Here is a 20,168-nt window from a genome sequence, read left to right as displayed (position 1 = left end):
ATATATACACTACATTGTGTAAAACAGACAGCTAGTGGGAAGCTGCTATATAACACAGGGAGCCAACCGAACATTCGGGTTGGGGGGGGCGGGACAAAAGAGGGAGGGAACATATGCATGCATGCATGCTAAGTTGCTTCAGTTGTGTCTGACTCTGAAACCCTACAGACTGTAGCCTGCCAGGTTCCTCTGTCTACGGAATTCTACATGCAAGAATATTGAAGTGAGCTGCCACCCTCCTCCAGGGGATCAGCCCAACCCAGGTGTCAAACCCGGGTCTCCTACATCTCCTGCATTTGCAGATGGATTCTTTACCACTAGTTCCACCTGGGAAGCCCAGATATATGTATACTTACAGCTGATTGGCATTTTTTATGGCAGAAACCCACTGGAGAAGGAAATGGCAACCCACTCCAGTGCTCTTGCCTGGAGAATCCCAGGGATGGGGTTGCACAGTCGACTGAAGTGACTTAGCAGCAGTATGGCAGAAACCAACACAGCACTTAAAGCAATTACCCTCCAATTAAGAGTTTTTAAAAATATTGTTAAATGGAGACAGTGTTCACTAGAAGCAAAGTACGCGGGGGTGAGCACACAGCAACCTCGGAGCCAGTGGTGCACAATAGGGGCGGCTTCAGTTGTTTTTATGGGGGCAGTTTTCCATTTTCCAGACTGTCTCAGGCCAGTCATCTGGCCAGGAGAGGCCAGGACCTCTTCTCTGCCTGCCTTGTCCTGGGAAATTCCCTTGACCACAAGAATGAGAAAGTTACGGTCACTGTGTCTTTCACCTAATAAGGGCCCGGTGCTCCTGTGTGTCAGTGGGAGACCGGCTGCAGCTGCTGACTGGGGCCTTTCTGTCTCCTCCCTGCAAGTGGATGTCTTTTATTAAGTCACACCAACATAGTGGTGCGCCATCAAGGACCCTAAATGTGAAAAGAGACTAATCAACCATAAAAATGACAACAATTTTGACAGGTTTATAAGGGCCAGGGAAATTTAAAAGGGAACTGAAAGTGGAGAGTACAGTTTTCACACAAGGTCCAGAAGGCTGGGCCATGAACAAAGAGCAGGATTGGGTATCTGGAGAGAAGGCTGCATGTGAGTATCACAGGACATTGGAGCTGGATGGGGGATCCCCAGGGCTACATCATTCATTCAGATTTGCATGAGATTAGAACTGTCCTTAACAACTGAGAAGATACGTGTTCCTGTTCATATGCTTTTATTGGTACAGGAAACATTTTAAGCTTTTTAAGAAAAAAAAAAAATCCCCCCCAAAAAAGAAGAATTTTTAACAAATGAAAATATATTTTTGCTCTGAATTTTGCCCCATAATAGTACAATTCAGGGTTTAAGAAAAATAAAAATTGTCAAAGAAGAGAATAGTTTGACTAGTTGTTTGGGGGGGAAAGTACAGATTCCATTGAACATGTGAAGTGAGATGTCAGTCACGTCCGATTCTTTGTGACCCCATGGACAAAGAGAAGCTTATCAGGCTCCTCTGTCCACAGAATTCTCCAGGCAAGAGTACTGGAGTGGGTTGTCATTCCCTTCTCCGGGGGATCTTCCTGACCCAGGGATCAAACATAGGTCTCCTGCATTGCAGGCAGACTGTTTACTGACTGAGCTACCAGGGAAGCCCCTGGTTTTAAAAAAAAAAAAAAAAGATTAAGCAAGATAATCAAAAAGATGGAGAAAAATATTTTTTAAAAAAAAGACATGGAGATTTGCAATGTAACAATGTATTAATAAGTGATTTTTAATGTGAGGAAAATGTATCTTTTTTTTTCTTTGCATAGATGTAGCAGTTTAGAATAGATTTTTAATAACAAATCTCACACCAATTACAGGGATTGCTGCATTTCTTTTAATTCTCAAAGCCATGCTAATCACACCAATTCAGTTCATCCATATAAGAGGCACCTAATTCATTTTCTTCCAAGCCTCTCATCCTTTTAACAACAATTACCAACTCCATTTTCAGTATCGTCATTTTCTGCTTGCCTTTCCACCATATTTCTTCCTCCCTATAATATCCTAACTCACTTCTTAACAATCAACACTGTTAAAATCCAACCTAGTACAATGTCTTTATTATCCTCAAATATGTGTAGACATAAGATCAACTATTTCTGTGCTCACTGGATTCTATTTTCACAAATCGACACATCAAAGTCCTAACGTATTGTCAGATTGGAACAGATCCAAAGGAAGCAATCATGATGGAAAGCACAATATAAATGAGTCCTCCTGAGGAAGAGAAGGTTTCCTCCAGGGCCACACATATGCTGCTGCTTTCTCTACTTGGAACATCTCTCTCTCATGACGGGTTCCACTTGGCAGGCTTTCCTACCAGTCATTCGCTAACTTGGTGTCATCCCCTCTGCAGAGGCTCACCTGACCTCCCACTTTGGGGGCTCTCTCCGCAGACTATTTAACTGTTAAACATTTAGCATGACTCCTTGGTGGAAGAAGATCATGTCTACCCTTCTCATCCACAATTACAACATGGTAGAAAAAGGAGGGAGGGAGAGAAGGAGGAAGGAAGTGAAAGGGGGGAAAGGATAAGAGGAAAGGAGAGAAAAAGAAAAGGAAGGAAAAAGTAAAAATGTTAATTCCAAAGAGGAGCTCTTAAAACTGTATTAGCTCTACTGAGACATTTAAAGAACTGTCACATTAAAAAAAAAAGAAGCCTCATTCTACATGGTTTAGAAAATAGAAGAGTTGACCAATGATAAGAAGATTCAGAGAGGCAGTTTTTGACTCACACTCTAAGAACAAACTTTGTAAAAGTATATCGATAATTGTCCGAAATAGGATAAAGTACTATATTCCCTGTCTCTGGGAATGGCCCTATAGAGCCTAGAAAATTACTTTCAAGAGATGCTGGTGTGAGACTTATATAGTAGATTATGACTGGACCAGATTGACACTGAAGATTCTTTCAAGCTTGGATTATATTCTTTTTTTTTTAATTTAAAGTTATTTTTTTAATTGAAGGATAATTGCTTTACAATATTGCATTGGTTTCTGCCATACATCAACATGAATCAGTCATAGGGATACATGTCACCCTTCCTCTTGAACCTCCCTCCCTCCCCCCACCCTACCCCACCTCTCTGGGCTGTCATAGAGCACTAGATTTGAGCTGCCTGCATCACATGGCAAAGTTCCACTGGCTTTCTAATTTTTCACATGGTAATGTATACGTTTCAATGCTACTCTCTCCATTTGTCCCACACTCTCCTTTCATCCCACCCTCTCCTTCTCCTGCTGTGTCCACAAGTCTGTTCTCTACGTCTGCGTTTCCACTGCTGCCCTGAGGACAAGCTTGGATTGTACTCTTTTGTTGAACCTCAACATCTTTACGTGAGGCAATACATTGATTAAGGCTATATATTCTCGCTCTCTTTTGAAGTCATTGAGCCTTGCATGAAGGATAATATTTTCAACAAACATTTATTTTAGAAATCTGCATTAGCCTTCTGGAAGAATAAAACACATTTCATGAAATCCTTATGGTAAGTTATCACATTTCAGATTGACATCTGAAAATAGTTTTCAAAAGTGCAAGGCAATGAGACATACCACAAGCAAATATTTCAGTGTCTACTGTACATGAGAGAAAGGATTTGAAAATATACAAGCCATATTTCACAGGAAAGTGTTTGTGATGGGTAAACAAAAGCTGAGTAGACTACATGAAATAATTATAATTTCTAAATATAGTCATTACATATTTATATCATATTTTAGCTTGTTACATGTGGATATATCTAGGTTGTTTTGTCTCAATCAAATGTTGTCTGACTTTTGGCCAACATTTGGAAATTGGCAAAACTTAAAGTGAATTTTTTCATTATTTATTAAGCCCATGTGAATTTCAAAGATTGTTTACAAGCACAGTTTGAGTCATTTAGAAGTTTTCTAGTGATAGATTTGTTTACAAAAGTGTGTTAATGCCTAGAAAATGTACTCCACTGAGCAAATTTTTCATACGAAATTTTCCGTCAAAAGGAACACAAGGTCTGAACTTATCCTAAGGACTTGGATTCTAATATCTGTTTGGCCTGCTTTCCTTAAAGATTAGCCATTTCCTGAGCACTGTCTCCATGCTAGGGATTTTAATGGGTACCAAGTAAGCCCTGGCTGAATTCAATCCTGAAGAAATTTCTTTTTCAGTTGAGAGAAGACTAATTAGCAACTGGACTGGGCTTCATGCAGCCCCATGTGAACTAGACATCTGATGGCCCACAGATGGTCTTACATCAGACTAAATAGCTTAGATTTTAGGAAAAGAATCTGACATTCAGCTACTGTGGGTACTGGGCACTGCATTATTGACACCATGGGTCCATACTGGAGTTTTACCCCTAAAAATTGATTATGAAAATCTAGCATTTTCTATAGATCTTGAAACCATTCCTTTCATCCTGAATGCCAAATAGTTCAAAATTGTGAGCATACTTCATTAAAAATTAACTAAAGACGTGGATCTATGAATAACTGCTAATTCCTGTAAGCTTCTGAACATGAACACAAAGGATGCTTAGAGCTACATTCAATTATCAAGAAGAAAAAGAAAGTAGTGCATAATTTTAAGAATAAATACAAACAAATGTTGAGAAACTTTAAAAAACATTTTCCATGAAAATGCTATGTTAAATTTATGATTCAACTTTCAATAGAAGCCATCTTTAACATTTTTTGTTCTAATTTGAAGGGAGTTAATTTAATCAAATACCATGGTCTGGAATATTTTTGACCACTTCCCTCTCCCCACCCAAACTTTTTAAATACATTAGTGGTATTTTATTCAATTCTGGAACACATATCAGCTTCAGTGCTCTGACTGTTACACTACACTCTGTATCAGACTCAGAGCAAATGATTTCCCTGTTGGTCCAGTGGCTAAGACTCCACACTTCCAGAGCAGGGAATCCAAGTTTGATCCCTGGCCAGGGAACTAGATCCCACATGCCCCAACTAAGAGTTTGCTTGCCACAAGTGAAAAATCCCATGCTGCAACTAAGACATGGTACAGCCAAAAAACAATCAAATAAACTTATCTAAATAGTATGCTGTGTGAAAGGAATCATTAGGCATAGTAGTCATCAATTTGAATACATAGAAATCTTGGTAGACAGAGATGAGGGCCAGGAGGATGAAGATTTTTAAAAGTCAAGAGATGATATGATACTTAATAATATGATTTTAAAATGAATTTATAATTTTGAATTTTTCAGTTTCAAGGTTTTTGTTTTTTTTTTTTTACCTCCTTAACCACTGAGTTACTAGCTTCCATATATCTTTTTTGTTCTCTCTTTCTCTCAAGGTTTTGATTTTCAAATGTCATGAAATCCTCCTAGGAATATAACCTTTATAACATGAGTCATGTTTTAGAATCAGATCTAATTCAGTGACTATGGGATCAGAACCATTCTTTTATTTGTCATGGAACATAATGGCACTAATCACATTTTAGAACAAAACAGACAGGTAAATAAAACACCTCTCCAACTTTCAATTACATACAACATAATTCTGGACAGTTGAACTTTGGACTCTGGACTTTATTTTTCAGTCTAGAAACTGTTTCAATGGCATGGCCATCCTTCTGCTGCATTGATATCTCTCCTAATTTGCTGAGGAGCAGTGTTGATGGCCGGAGATGAAATCCAGGAAGCAGTATATAAGCCACAGTTACTATCATCTTCCTTTGAGGAAGCCTGGTATTCTAGGGATAAGGAAGATGTCTGAGCCAAGGTTCGAATCTTTACTAGATTTACTTCCGTCCCCATATATGTCTCATCTTTATGCATGTTACCCTGACTTTGCACACTCTGCCCCTCCTTTCCTTGTCTCCACTAGACAGTAAGCTTCTTGAAGACCTAACATTGTCTTCTTTTCCTTCTGAATGTCCCTCAAGTTGCCATCAGCATGCTTCGTACATAAGCGCTTATTGAATTCTTGAATTATAAATTTTGCGCTAATGAAAAGGAAACCATAAACTACTACTATCAAAGAAGTAAAATTTTCCAAATGCTGCTAGATTTTAACAGGATTCCTATCAAAAAGGAAGGCGTTTGTGCTTAATTTCCTATGATGCCATGTGCACAGTAAGCCCACTCAGTGCTGAACTTTCCACTGGTGAGATAAGGCCTCTGCAGGGGCGTTAAAACAAGTGAGGAGAGAGGCACTTTGAACACATCAATTAAAAATTACTCCTCAGAAAATCTATAAGATAAATCTATTTTTATTTCACTGTAGGTGGCAGATATCGGAGGATGTTGAGCAAAAGCTATTCCTCTCCTCCTGTTCCACTGGTCATCCTCTCTCAATGCATGATAATTTGAAAACACCAGCTGTTCAAGTTACCAGCTTCACTTGCCAGTAGATGGGACTTCAGAAGACTCCGCCGAGCGGCTCTGCATGATAACATTCGCTCCCTGATAAAAAGAGCCAGGCCTGTGAGGACATTTCTCTCACCCACAGTCCCCTTCCCTTGTATTTCTGTGGGTCCGGCAGGGGCAGGTATCTTGCAACCATGAGAAAACAAGCAGAGAGTGGAACGCAGCACCCAGAGCCTGGCGAAGAGTTAAGACTGAAGGATGTTGGCCTCCTAATGCTGGACTTCTGAAGCAAGACAGTGCAAAACCCCATTTTTTTTTTCTTTTTTATTTATTTATTTATTTATTTATTTTTTCCATTTATTTTTATTAGCTGGAGGCTAATTACTTTACATCATTACAGTAGTTTTTGTTATACATTGAAATGAATTAACCATGGATTTACATGTACTCCCCATCCCAGTCCCCCCTCCCACCTCCCTCTCCACCCGATCCCTCTGGGTCTTCCCAGTGCACCAGGCCCGAGCACTTGTCTCATGTACCCAACCTGGGCTGGTGATCTGTTTCACCCTAGATAATATACATGTTTCAATGCTGCAAAACCCCATTTTTTAAGACACATTTACCCAGGGGTTCTGTCCTGCTTGTGAGGTACGCTGCTACAATATACATCAGCTATTATATGACTATAAATATTATAAATAATTATAATTATAAAAGGAACTATAATTATAAATAACTATAAACTATGATGAAATGTACTATTTATAAAATATTATTAAAAAGTATAATTACAAATAATTATAAAATATGCATCATGTCGTTTTGTTCTTTTCCTTTTTAAATTTTTATTTTATTATGGAGTATAGTTGATTTACAATGTTGTATTAGTTTCAAGCGTACTGCAAAGAGATTCAGTTGTACATATACATATATCTATTCTTTTTCAGATTCTTTCCCCATGTAGGTTATTACAAAATATTCTGTAGAGTTCCCTGTGCTATACAGTAGGTCCTTGTCAATTATCTATTTCATATATAGTAGTGCACATATTGGAGAAGGCAATGGCACCCCACTCCAGTACTCTTGCCTGGAAAATCCCATGAACGGAGGAGCCTGGTGGGCTGCTGTCCATGGGGTCGCTAAGAGTCGGACACGACTGAGCGACTTCACTTTCACTTTTCAGTTTCATGCATTGGAGAAGGAAATGGCAACCCACTCCAGTGTTCTTGCCTGGAGAATCCCAGGGACGGGGGAGCCAGGTGGGCTGCAGTCTATGGGGTCGCACAGAGTCGGACACGACTGAAGCAACTCAGCAGCAGCAGTAGCAGCAGTGCATATATGTTAATCCCAACCTGCTAACTTATCCCTCCCCTTCACCTTTCCCCTTTAGTAATCATAAGTTTGTTTTTTAAGTCCATGAATCTTTTCATGTTTTGCAAATAAGTTCTTTGCACAGGTTTTTTTTCAGATTCCACATATAAGTGATAGATGTAGCACAAACACACAAAACAATATTGCTCAGCCATAAAAGTGAACGTAATAATGCCATTTGCAGCACAACATGGATGAATCTAGAGATTATCATACTGAGTGAAGTAAATCAGATAGAAACAGACAGGTACCATTTTGTTCTTAAAACAGCCCTATGAGAAGATGTCTGCAGTTTCTTTTAATGAATAAGGAAGACAGGGTGCAGCGGGTGGAGTTCCACCCCGAAGGCCATCCTAAATGCCAAGGTTGGGGTTCAAAGTCACAGCTACCTGAGATGAGACTGTTCCTCAATTTCAAAAGGAAAGCAAGCACAGGCAACTAGTTCAATGCAATTCAGCTTTATTTTACTTTAAAGAGAATTAAGAAGACAGCAAAATTGGGTAAAGATCTTTGGGGATGCCTAATAAATCAGGATTCATCATGATGAAAAGTTTTCTTATTTCACACTAAAAAGTGGGCAGATAACATAATCCCCAAGAAACTCAAGTCTGAGACAATGCATTTGCAGTATTCAATAGTGGCATCTGTATAGGAGGCACTTATTCATAGTAAATATCCATGTGTGAATGAATAAGTGAATGAATGCTGACTATTAGGGTGAGTTAGGAAGTACACATGTGAGGATCAGTTCAAATTAATTTTCTGAGTAGCCACGGGAGGCTCAGGTAGCCTGTAGTATGTTAACTGTATGTTGAATGAAGGAAGGGAGACAAGGAGAGAAAGAGAGGGAGGCAAGAAAGAAAGAGCCTAAGAGATGGCACTATCATAATTGAAAGGCAACCATATGTGAATGTTGAAGCTGGTCCAGCTCCCTCTCATAACTCTCATTGATTTTTAGGATCCCAGTTACCACATAGACAATACTTCAGTCCTACCTTCTCTGACGGTGGCTTTCCTGATCTTGCCTTCTGATCTCCTTGATCTCCAAAGGCTGGAGACAGCCCTACAGCTAGGCCTCTCTGATGCCATTTGCTTCCATGTGAGCTTCCACAGACGGCTATTATTTGGTCATTGACCTGTCTGCTCAGGCTTATATAAATTTTCTAATTGTTGAGTCTGTATTCACGACTTTAGTGTAATATACTCCTGTCCTTTTTACCTTTATCCTTTGACTTCTTTCTCCTGAGAGTTGTTTCTGCACCTGTGTCCCAACATGTCCTTAAGTATTCTATCTCATTCCCATTTGTGAAGCTCTGAATGTCCATCCTCCCAAAATTCACACGTTGGAGTCCTAATGCCTAATATGGTGCTTTTAGAAGGTGAGGCCTTTGGGAATGATTAGATCATGAAGGTGGAGCCCTCATAAAATGTTAAGAATGTTTTTATAAAAGAGGTCTCGCTGTATCTACTACTATATGTATCTGGTGGCTCAGACTGTAAAGAATCTGCCTGCAATACAGGAGACAAGGGTTGCTTCCTGGGTCAATAAGATCTCTTGGAGAAGGGAATGGCTACCCACTGCAATATTTTTGCCTGGAGAATCCCATGGGCAGAGGAGCCTGACAGAATACAGCCCATGGGGAATCAAACTGTTGGACACAACTGAGCAACTAACACTTCACTTGGTATATAAAATAGATAACTAAGAAGGACCTACTGTATAGCAAGGGAAGGAAGCTGTGGTACATATACACCATGGAATATTACTCATCCGTTAAAAAGAATTCATTTGAATCAGTTCTAATGAGATGGATGAAACTGGAGCCCATTATACAGAGTGAAGTAAGCCAGAAAGATAAAGAACATTACAATATACTAACACATATATATGGAATTTAGAAAGATGGTAACGATAACCCTATATGCAAAACAGAAAAAGAGACTCAGATGTACAGAACAGACTTTTGGACTCTGTGGGAGAAGGCGAGGGTGGGATGTTTCGACAGAACAGCATGTATATTATCTACAGTGAAACAGATCACCAGCCCAGGTGGGATTCATGAGATAAGTCCTCAGGCCTGGTGCACTGGGAAGACCCAGAGAAATCGGGTGGAGAGGGAGGTGGGAGGGGGGATCGGGATGGGGAATACATGTAGCTCCATGGCTGATTCATGTCAATGTATGACAAAACCCACTGCAATGCTGTGAAGTAATTAGCCTCCAACTAGTAAAAATAAATGAAAAAAAAAAAAAAGAATACTGGAGTGTGGTGCCATTTCCTCCTCCAGGGGATCTTCCTGACCCAGGGATTGAACCCACATCTCTTGCATCTCCTGCATTGGCAGGTGGATTCTTTACCACTAGCACAACATGGGAAGCCCATACACATGTACATAACTGACTCACTCTGCTCTACACATAAAACTAACACAACATTGTAAATCAACTATATTTCAAAAAATATATATTTTAAAAGAGAGAGACAGAGATCCCACTGAATTCCCTAGCCCCTCCACAATGTAAGGATACAGTGAACAGTCTGCACCCTAGGAAAGGGCTTTTATCTAATCATGCAGATATCCTAATCTTGGACTTGCAGCCTCTAGAACTGTGAAAAGTAAATTTCTGCCATTTATAAATCACTATATCTGTGGTATTTTATTATTGCAGCCTGAATTGATGAAGACATCATTCATTTTCATTTAAGGTATAGCTTGAACCTTAGGTATACTTAGCTAAAAGACTCTAAGGCAATGGTTCTCAGGACTGTGGTCCCAGAAACAGCAGAATTAGCATCACCTGGAAACTGGTGAGAAATCCATATTCTTAAGCTCTACCTCAGATACCCCAAACCTACTGAATCATGGGAATAAGGCCCAGCAATCTCTGTTTTAACAAATCCTCCAACAGATTCTCATGAGTTCTAAAGCTTAAGAACCACAAATGATACTGACAGATATTTATTTTGAAAAAAACACATTTGTCACTATCTTTCAGGTTCAGAAACTATGAGAAACACTTTTATTCAGTTCAGTTCAGTCATTCAGACATGTCCAACTCTTTGAGACCTTATGAACCACAGCACACCAGGCCTCTTGTCCATTACCAACTCCCGGAGTACACCCAAACCCATGTCCATTGAGTCAGTGATTCCATCCAACCATCTCATCCTCTGTCGTTCCCTTCTCCTCCTGCCCTTTATCTTTCCCAGCATCAGGGTCTTTTCAAATGAGTCAGCTCTTCCCATCTGGTGGCCAAAATATTGGAGTTTCAGCTTCAACATCAGTCCTTCCAATGAACACCCAGGGCTGATCTCCTTTAGGATGGATTGATTGGATCTCCTTGCAGTCCAAGGGACTCTCAAGAGTCTTCTCCATCACAGTTCAAAAGCATCAATTCTTCAGCACTCGACTTTCTTTATAGTCCAACTCTCACATCCATACATGACCACTGGGAAAACCATAACCTTGACTAGATGGACCTTTGTTGGCAAAGTAATGTCTCTGCTTTTTAATATGCTTTCTGGGTTGGTCATAACTTTCCTTCCAAGGAGTAAGTGTCTTTTAATTTCATGGCTGCAGTCACCATCTGCAGTGATTTTGGAGCCCAGAAAAATAAAGTCAGCCACTGTTTCCACTGTTTCCCCATCTATTTGCCATGAAGTGATGGGACCAGATGCCATGATCTTAGTTTTCTGAATGTTGAGCTTTAAGCCAACTTTTTCACTCACCTCTTTCAGTTTCATCAAGAGGCTCATTCACTTTCTGCCATAAAGATGGTGTCATCTGCATATCTGGGGATATTGATATTTCTCCTGGCAATCTTGATTCCAGCTTGTGCTTCACCCAGCCTGGCATTTCCCATGATGTACTCTGCATATAAGTTAAATAAACAGGGTGACAATATACAGCCTTGACTAACTCCTTTTGCTATTTGGAACCAGTCTGTTGTTCCATGTCCAGTTCTAACTGTTGCTTCCTGACCTGCATACAGGTTTCTCAAGAGACAGGTCAGTTGCTCTGGTGTTCCCATCTCTTTCAGAATTTTCCACAGTATATAGTGATCCACACAGTCAAAGGCTTTGGCATAGTCAATAAAGCAGAAACAGATGTTTTTCTGGAACTCTCTTGCTTCTTTGATGATCCAGCAGATGTTGACAATTTGATCTCTGGTTCCTCTGCCTTTTCTAAAACCTGCTTGAACATCTGGAAGTTCACGGTTCACATATTGCTGAAGCGTGGCGTGGAGAATTTTGAGCATTGCTTTACTAGCGTGTGAGATGAGTGCAATTGTGTGGTAGTTTGAGCATTCTTTGGAATTGCCTTTCTTTGGAATTGGGGTGAAAACTGACCTTTTCCAGTCCTGTGGCTACTGCTGAGTTTTCCAAATTTGCTGGCATATTGAATGCAGCACTCTCACAGTATCATCTTCCAGGATTTGAAATAGAGCAACTGGAATTCCATCACCTCCACTAGCTTTGTTCATAGTAATGCTATGAAGGCCCACTTGACTTCACATTCCAGGATGCCTGGCTCTAGGTGAGTAATCACACCATCGTGATTATCTGAGTCATGAAGATCTTTTTTGTACAGTTCTTCTGTGTATTCTTGCCACTTCTTCTTAATATCTTCTGCTTCTGTTAGGTCCCTACCATTTCTGTCCTTTATTGAGCCCATCTTTGCATGAAATGTTCCCTTGGTATCTCTGATTATCTTGAAGAGATCTCTAGTCATTCCCATTGTATTGTTTTCCTCTATTTCTTTTCATTGATCACTGAGGAAGGCTCTCTTATCTCTCCTGGCTATTCTTTGGAACTCTGCATTCAAATGGGACTATCTTTCCTTTTCTCCTTTGCTTTTCGCTTCCCTTCTTTTCACTTTTTTAAAAATCTCCTTTGCTTTTCGCATCACTTCTTTTCACATTTTTATTACATCACTGCAAAAGATATATAATAGACTGAGTTACTGGGTTTAGTTTGGATTTGAAAGCAAAGCCTGAGACGAGAACGAAAATGCAGGTAGTTTTTCTAGGAAGTAAGACCAGGAAGTAAGAATTGAGAAGAACTGAGGTCACTGTCATTAGCAGCAGAAATTCAGCTTTGCCAGGTCCTTTCAGTAGAGGGAGGGAAAAAAAACACCATAAACAAAACGACCTACAGATTTGGAGAAAATATTTGAAAATGATGCATCTGGCAAGAGCTTAATTTCCAAAACGTATAAATACTTCACACAAATCAACACAATCAAAAAAATAAACAACACAAGCAAAAAATGAGCAGAAGACTTAAGCAGATATATCTCCTGAGAAGACATAAAGATGGCCAATAGGCACATGAAAAGATGTTCAACATTGCTAATTCAACAGTGTCTAATACAGCATGTTAGTAGCTCGTTTGTGTCCAACTCTTTTGAAACCCTGTGGACTGTAACCTGCCAGGCTCCTCTGTCTATGGAATTCTCTAGGCAAGAATACTGGAGTGGGTTGCCATGTCCTTCTCCAGAGGATCTGCCTGACCCCGGAATTGAACCCAAGTCTCCTGCATTGTAGGCAGATATTTTACCATCTGAGCCACCAGGGAAGCTAATTCTTAGAGAAATGCAAATCAAAACTACAGTGACATACCACTTCAAACCAATCAGAATGGCCATAGTTAAGAAGTCTACAAATAACAAATGCTAGAGAAAAGACAAACTTCCTGTACTGTTGGAAGGAATGTAATTTGGTTCAGCCACTCTGGAAAACAGGATAGAAGTTCCTCAAAAAAATTTAAAACAGAATTGCCATTTGATTCAGCAATTCTAGATATTAATATATCTGGACAAAACTATAATTAAAAAAGATACATATACCCCTATGTTCATAACAGCACTACTCACAATAGCCAAGACATGGAAGCAAACTAAATGCCCATCAATAGGTGGAATATAAAATGTGACATAAATGTGCTTATCTATGAAATAGAAAAAAGACACACTGACATACAGAACAGACTTGTGGTTGCCAAGAGGGTATCAGGGTAGGGGAGGGATGGATTGGGAGTTTGGGATTAACAGATACAGACTACTCTGTGTACATAGAATTGAATCACTTTGCTATATACCAGAAACTAACACAACACTGTAAATCAACAATACTTCAATAAAACAATAAAAAAAAAAAAAACAGCATTTCATCCAAAGTCTAGAATTGTGGAACATTCATCTACAGATTCCTGTCCCCCAGTCATTTATAGTTTGCCCAAGGACTACTAATGCCTTGCATTATGATTGTACCTGTATGGACCTGAGGTTGACAGCTTTGATTAGAGGAAGTCCTGAGGCAGAAAGGTGAAATGAAGCTTGGGAAGCCCCTGAGGCAGGACCCTTGCTATACACAGGACAACTAGGACTCATTCCATGTGGACTGAGAGGTTGGAACAAAGTGGGGCATCAAATACTTCTGCTATTATTTCTGTCATAAAATTACCCCGAAGTGTTTTTAGGGCTGCAAAAGGGCAGGTCTTAGTAATAGGAGAGAAAAGATTGATACGTTGCTTTTCTTGTTTGTTTTTAACTCAATAGTTTGATTTTTACTTTAGTTATATTTGACATTACTGATGAGAGGTACACCTCATGAACAATTAATATTTCCTATATGAGCCATGTTTTATAAGCAACCACAGTTATCTGATATGTGTTTCACAAACCTTGACAATCAAACAAATTTAGATGGGAGTCAAGGTTTGAGAACCTGGCTCAGATAATGGTGGATAGTCACAAAACATGAGTAATAAGTCTACTGATTAAAATTTTTTTTTTACTACATCAAAAATTTCAAGTATTTTCCACTACTGTATGTAAAATAGATAAACAAGGATCTACTGTAGAGTACTGGGGACTATCTTTAATACCTTATAATAACCTATAATGGAAAAGAATGTGGAAATGATTTGTCTTTCCTATGTTAAAAAAAAAAGAATTCAATGACAGAGTAATCATGCTCAATCACAGTAGTAATTCAGTTCTACTGCCTCTTCACCTCCACACTGTACACTAAACATCAGAGCCTGTTTGTTGTCCTATAGTGTTATTTTCCCCTTCCACCACAGAGAAAGAACCTCCAATTTTTACCAGGCATTTAACTTATCAGCATGAAGTCTGCTAATTCCAGCCTCCCTTGCAGCTAGGTATGGCCATGTGATTAAATCTGGCCAATGAGATGTAAAGGGAAATATCACATGGCAGTTTTTGTCAACCTTCCCTAAAATCCAGCCTGAACATGCCCTTTGCTCCCTGTTTCTTCCTCCCCACCTTCCTGCTAACTGATAAATCTGTGATGCTTAATTAGCAACCATTCAGTACTTTAGATGGTCTGGGGCAGGGGTCAGGAAACTACAGCCCTGGAGACAAATTCAATCAGGTCTTATTTTTATATAGTAACAAGCAAAGAATGAATTTTTCATTTTTAGATGTTGAAAAAAACTCAGAGAAGAATAGTGTTTCATAATACATGAAAATCTTTTGAAATCCAAATGTTAGCATCCATTTTTAAAAAAGTATTGGGATACAACCATCTTCATGAGTTTACTTACTATTTATGGCTGCTTTCACACTACAGTGGCAGCATTGAGTGGTTACAATAGAGACCTTCTGAGACACAAAGCCTAAATCTATTTGTATCTGGCCCTTTATAGGAAAAGGTTGTTGACTCCTTACTTTTGGCAATGGAGGACATGCCAAGCAGAGTAATAAGACAGAAAATAGGAGCAGCCTGGGTCTTCCAGGACTTCATGGAGTGAAACCACCATGCAATCAGGTACCTCTAGACTCTCTTGTGGTAGTGAAACAAACACCTCTCTTTTTAAGCCACTGTTCCATAACTTAGTAGACTCAGTAGTGGGCCCAATTCTTCAACCCTTCTTGAATCCCACCTGCTATGCGTCTTTATAGCTCCTCCCACAAAAGACAGAGGATTCTTCCCCAACCCTTACCTTTGGTCTTCATCAACATTAACATCAGAGACTTGAAATGTATTTCTGCAGTCGAGCTTGTCCTCCTGTGCTTGTTATTGCCATGAGGAGAAACTGGCCTATTAACCTGCAGGTCCCTGACTAACTGGGCTTCCTCGTGACTCAGCCATAAAGAATCCATCTGCCAATGGAGAAGATGTGGGTTCAATCCCTGGGTAAGGAAGAGAAGGAAATAGCAACCCACTCTAGTATACTTGCCTGGGAAATCTCCTGGATAGAGGAGCCTGGTGGGCTACAGTCCATGGGGTCGCAGAGTCAGACATGGCTGAGCAACTAACACTTTCACTTTCTTTTCAAGATAAATCATCCTTTGCTATCTAGTAAGCCAAATTCACCACCAAATGTTGACTCTGAAAGCAGAGAGTCGACCCCCACCTTTTTTAAGAGCAGACTTGGTAGCGCCCAGGTATACCTCAAACTAGTGGTGTCCTGGTAAACATTTAACAACTAACTCACCTCCCGATTCCCCACCATTTATAGCAGTTATAGATGTCCATGGTGTAAATATCACCAGGAATGATTTCAAACTACCAAACTAAGGGTCCCTGATCATGGTTGGAAAGAACGTGCACAATGGACTGTCATATTTGGTTGGGATACCGCTGCTTTCAAACCCACTGTGTTAAGAGACTATTCACATCTAGAAAGAGTCAAAGGAATGAGTGCAGGCAATTTAACTTTGTTTTGGATGCCAGAGGCAGAAATTAGCCTGACTGGACACAAATTTGCAGATAAAAATGCTTCAAAATCTACACAATGAATATCACTGTATTGCAAAGCAAAAGTGTTAAGATAGGGAACTCCTTGGCAATCCAATGGTTGGCACTCTGTGCTTACACTGCAGGGGACCCAGGCTCAATCCCTAGTTAAGGAACTAATCCTGCAAGCTGCATGATGTAGCCAAAAAAAAAAAAAAGACAGGAGAAATATTTGGGGCCAGGGATGAGCCAAAGGATAGTCTCAGTTCAGTTCAGTTCAGTTGCTCAGTCGTGTCTGACTCTTTGAGACCCCATGAATCGCAGCATACAAGGCCTCCCTGTCCATCACCAACTCCCGGAGTTTACTCAAACTCATGTCCGTCGAATTGGTGATGCCATCCAACCATCTCATCCTCTGTCGTCCCCTTGTCCTCTTGCTTCCAATCCCTCCCAGCATCAGGGCTTTTTCCAATGAGTCAACTCTTTGCATGAGGTGACCAAAGTACTGGAGTTTCAGCTTCAGCATCTGTCCTTCCAATGAACACCCAGGCTGATCTCCTTTAGGATGGACTGGTTGGATCTCCTTGCAGTCCAAGGGACTCTCAAGAGTCTTCTCCAACATCACAGTTCAAAAGCATCAATTTTTCGGCACTCAGCTTTCTTCACAGTCCAACTCTCACATCCATACATGACCACTGGAAAAACCACAGCCTTGACCAGACGGACCTTTGTTGGCAAAGTAATGTCTCTGCTTTTTAATATGCTGTCTAGGTTGGTCATAACTTTCCTTCCAAGGAGTAAGTGTCTTTTAATTTCATGGCTGCAGTCACCATCTGCAGTGATTTTGGAGCCCAAAAAAATAAAGTCTGACACTGTTTCCACTGTCTCCCCATCTATTTCCCATGAAGTGATGGGACCAGATGCCATGATCTTAGTTTTCTGAATGTTAAGCTTTAAGCCAACTTTTTCACTCTCTTCTTTCACTTTCATCAAGAACTAGGTTACTACAAAAAAGGCTTCCAAAGTCATATTTTTTAAGACACATGATGACTATATACACACATACAAACATACACACACTAAAAATATATACAGGAATGAATAAGGTGTTTTCAAGTTCTGCTTCTCTGTGACTCAAAAACTGAGTAACTAGACTCTGTGTTTGAAGACTGTGTGTAAAACAATTATTCAGGAATTTTCAAAATTAATTCTGTCCATGTAGTCTTTATCATGAGCCTATGAAACAATATTATCTTCTCTGTAACAAAACAAACTCTTAAGTGACAAAATTCTACTGATGTCTGCATTCCCTGTTATCCTTAATTAACCCAATATAATAAGCCAAATGTCTGCTTTGAATTTCAAGTGTTTTTTTTTTTTTTTTTTGAAGATTCTATATTCCTTGTGAACAAAGGTGCCCTGCTTGAAAATGTTAATCTCCAAAGCAGTATTAGTTACTAAGCTACCAGCTCTATTTCCATGGTTTTTAAAAAATACCTCAGACAGAGATTTGGAATGAAGATTTCCAAAATCTGGGACCAATCAAGAAATCACTCCCTAAAAATCTTGTTAGCTCCATTAAGAGTTTCCATCTAAAAAAACGAGTTTTACTTTAAAACAATGCCAAATCCTCTGAATTAATTTTCCATTTTCCCTTTTCACTGTTCCAGGACTTCTTTTCATATATGCCTCTGTTTTTTCCAGCATGGCAGATGTTTAAAAATTTTAATGAGGAAATTCAAGTCCTTAAGTTAATTCAGAAGGACAGGACTATACCAATCTATTTTGGCCAGTAAATTACCAATTTAAATCACTAAGCAACTAGAATCCATATTACTATTAAAAAAAATCATCAAAATACACCAGAGACTGTCTAAACATTTCATAACGTGGGGGGAATTTGCTGTTGCCAGTTTGCAGAATCGATATAAACGCATGGAATTTTGCCAGTGAATACAATTTTGCATGGTCTGCTGTCCAAATCTTATCAAACTCCATGTGAAGGAGAGTGATACTTATGGCATATGGTTTGAAGCATAGGCATAGGCGGGCACCTATCCCTCTAAATCAAGACCTTCCCCATTGTGTTCTAGAATTCTATGGTTGGGTTTCAAGAACACAGGCAGGCCAAGGTGGTGGATTTCAAACTCACTCCCATGTCAATCAAGCGAGCTCAGTTTTATATACTGACAATCTGCTAAAGATTTCACTTGAAAAGAGAGGAGGGATTCTGATACTTTAATGAAATCTAGTGCTGTTATAATGTCAGACTTTATACTTAAATCAATCCCAAGCATCATAAATCTGTACCACACTGATTTCAGGATAGTAATAGTCTTGATTCTGTTATTAAGGAACACACCAAGAAACAAGGTTATGAAACCTTAATATAATTACTGAGATTAGTTACTGAGGTCTCTGTTCACTGCATATGTCATGGCAACATTTGTCATATGTCAAGTAGCAACATCTGAAAAAATTGTGTTAGATTTAAGTCATAGCTGAGCTTTCCCTTATAATTGGAGAAAATACTTCTAACTATATATACCTTTTTACTTCTACTTCACAGAAACTTGGAACCAAGTGTGTGTCCCAGAGATAACCAGTTTGTATAAATAACTGTGTATAAATTACTTAATTTAACTTTGTATAAATGACCAGTTTGTATAAATGACTTAAATGTTCTGGTTTCTATTCTGATTGTCATATATTAATTTATATTTTCACCAGACTACATGCTTTATTTTATTTTTTATAATTTTATTAAATGTTATGCTATTTAAATATAGCTTGATAGCATATAATAGAGATCTGAAATATAAGAACTGGATATAATGGCTCTTTCGCTCTCTTGTAAAAGGGCTCTAGAATGTCCAGGGACTCAGACTCCCTCCATCTTGTCACTCCCCCAAACAACAGTGTGGTCCTCATTTGCATGGTTCATGATGGTGCACCCACCATGTCTACATCCCATTCATGCAGCAAGATGAAGGCAGGGCTGGAAGAGTGGCTCAGTCTGTCTCTTCAAGGAAGAGACAGGAAGTTGTACACATGACATTGCCCATATCTAGTCACACAAACAATTTTTATAACCATCTTCATCTGTAGGCTTCATTGATATAAAAAGGAAGCAGAGAATAGATACTGGTAAAAGAAAAGAAACATCCATTTTCATAATATTTTAACCTAAATCGATTCTTGAGCGCTAGCAGGAACCAGATTCACCAGGAGCTTGAAACACAAATTCCTGGGCAATTGACACTTGCTTTACAAACTAGGATTTCAAGGCAAGAGGCCTGGTAATCTGCATACTTAACAAATATTTCAGATGATTTTGATCATTAGATACATTTGAGAAACTGAAGAGTAAATTATCTTTCTTGTTTTCAATAAAATATCTGTGCTGAACTAGCTAATTCAGGTATATTGTTATTCCTTTAAGTCATGTTGGAAGGGAAAAATTAACATGATAAATAATACCCCCACCCCCAGGCTGATCTGCAGCAACCAACACACACTCTTCAAAGGGTCTCTTCTCTTTAGTTTTTTTTTTTTTATGCATGACTGCCATTTCCTCCTATATTAGGCTTTTTCATTCAGTCCTACTTGAGTCCACCTCTTTTCTTCCTACAAGCAGCCCCATAGTTTCTTCAACATTACTCTTGACAGTATGTGGTATCTTGAGAAATTTAACAAATAATTACATTGCAACATGACAACTTCAATTTCGGAGGCAAG

General features: G+C 39.3%; 1 long non-coding RNA gene across 2 annotated transcripts in view; it reads right to left on the bottom strand.

Annotated features, from left to right (window-relative positions):
• LOC139029684 (uncharacterized) overlaps nt 1-20,168 on the bottom strand; it is a 297,875-nt gene that overhangs the window by 123,817 nt on the left and 153,890 nt on the right. Inside the window, exon 3 of one of the 2 annotated variants that reach the window (XR_011481874.1) lies at nt 10,716-12,659. The exons of the other annotated variant lie outside the window; for it this stretch is intronic. This is a non-coding gene — a long non-coding RNA (uncharacterized lncRNA). Of the gene's footprint in view, nt 1-10,715; nt 12,660-20,168 lie in introns of those variants that run through there. 2 annotated transcript variants of the gene reach the window in all.

The sequence above is a fragment of the Odocoileus virginianus genome, chromosome 19 (genome assembly GCF_023699985.2).
Source record: "Odocoileus virginianus isolate 20LAN1187 ecotype Illinois chromosome 19, Ovbor_1.2, whole genome shotgun sequence".
Classification (NCBI taxonomy): domain Eukaryota; kingdom Metazoa; phylum Chordata; class Mammalia; order Artiodactyla; family Cervidae; genus Odocoileus; species Odocoileus virginianus.
Note: the sequence above shows the minus strand (reverse complement) of the source record. Positions and strands in the feature narration are given on the sequence as shown.